Source organism: Etheostoma spectabile, chromosome 19 (assembly GCF_008692095.1).
Source record: "Etheostoma spectabile isolate EspeVRDwgs_2016 chromosome 19, UIUC_Espe_1.0, whole genome shotgun sequence".
Taxonomy (NCBI): domain Eukaryota; kingdom Metazoa; phylum Chordata; class Actinopteri; order Perciformes; family Percidae; genus Etheostoma; species Etheostoma spectabile.
The window spans coordinates 17,894,120-17,895,613 of record NC_045751.1 but is presented as its reverse complement, the minus strand read 5'-3'; the positions used below and the strand labels follow the sequence as shown (position 1 = coordinate 17,895,613).

Here is a 1,494-nt window from a genome sequence, read left to right as displayed (position 1 = left end):
CTTGAATGCACATTATATGAAAGGCACTTAGGAGATTATCCACACTATTTTTTTCCCTTACCTTAATTTGAGGCCGGCCTTTATTTGTCCGTGTTGACCACACCCCCGGCCACTATCAGAGGCCCGGCTTTTAGTTGTCTTTATTTGAGGAATTACAGTAATTTTATTACAGCAGCCAACACTGTTCAGTAAATGATTATAGAGCAGCTAAGAGACTTCAGATATGCTGCAAAGCATAGCGTCAAGGGGTATATTAACTGTGCAGCAGCTTAGACATAACACTAGATTGATGGAAGTGAACAAATCAAATAAAACGCTGTTCTTTTTTACTAAATAAACAAAACTTGTGTAATGTGATTTAGGGTTATGACATTAATGGTAATTAACACAGGGTTTGGTGGCTGGACACATTACGGCCCTGGAACCTTACAAAAGACAGTGGTTCCCAAAGTAGGGTCTGGGGATCCCCCAGGGATCCTTGAGGGTGTTCAAGGGGGTCCCCAGCAAAAAAGGAAATCATTTTTTTACACTAAGGTTTTCACTATTATTCCATCCATTAGTAACACAATGACAGAATGTATGCCTATTTTGGTCATGGGTGTTATACACTTCCTGTAATAAAACATTACAAAGCAAATCTATCAAATGGGGGGCTCTGGTTTGGGTCAGTTTAGGGGTTTAGTACATTTCAATTAAAAGGTACCTTTGCACGCTGATTAAGGATAATTAAACTTTTTACTTCAGCTATATTTTAGATTTCCGTATGTGCAATTTTGACACACACTAGCAAACCAGAAATGATATCCACTAATAACCTATTGTGAATCAAACTGCTCAGCCCATGGTTGTATAATTATAGCTTATGAATAGTTGTCAGACGGCTGCAGAAATATTTTCTATTAAAGTGTTTAAGGTTAAACAGACTGTTACTGAACAAAAAAATAATGAGCTGATTTATAATAATTTGCGAGTTACAGGGTGCTTGAAATACTTGAAAATGTTTGAATTTTGATGTTGTGTTTTCAAGGTTTGAAAAGTGCTTAAATTTTGGATACAATGCTCGAAAATGCTTGAATTTGTATTTTATATTTGCAGCCCGTTCAATCAAAAATATTATGATAAATCCCGTCAAAAACAGTGTCTGTAGCTATCTGCGGCGCAAGCGAGGATGAGCTGTCACAGGCCGAGGTAAAGTTGGTTTAAGACTGGAAGGTCCAACGTCCAATAGAAAACCAACTTTACCACGGTCTGCCACAGCGAGTCTGCTGCGGTGTGGCGGCCCTGCATCCCGGCAAAGACTGGACCGTCTGAGCTGCCCCAGAGCCTCTGAAAGTGAGAATGAAAGTCAGTTTCCCCAGGTGAAGTTTAAACACACGTTTAAATTAAAGTTAAATTTGCAATGAATGTCATGGATGCCAAAGGCGAGTCAGAATCAACACAAGCGTGTCTATTACGTTAGCCAAAAGTTAAATCGCTCCCTCGTGATTTGTAAGA

The 1,494-nt window shown here is 39.2% G+C and overlaps 1 protein-coding gene and 1 long non-coding RNA gene across 7 annotated transcripts in view; both read left to right on the top strand.

The window, feature by feature from the left end:
- Window positions 1-1,494, top strand: part of nrxn2b (neurexin 2b) — a 743,906-nt gene that overhangs the window by 415,297 nt on the left and 327,115 nt on the right. The window lies entirely within an intron of this gene.
- The window catches only part of LOC116707242 (uncharacterized), a 5,008-nt gene that overhangs the window by 1,850 nt on the left and 1,664 nt on the right, over window positions 1-1,494 (top strand). The window contains exon 2 of the long non-coding RNA XR_004336441.1: window positions 1,189-1,193. This is a non-coding gene — a long non-coding RNA (uncharacterized LOC116707242). The remainder of the gene's footprint in view (window positions 1-1,188; window positions 1,194-1,494) is intronic.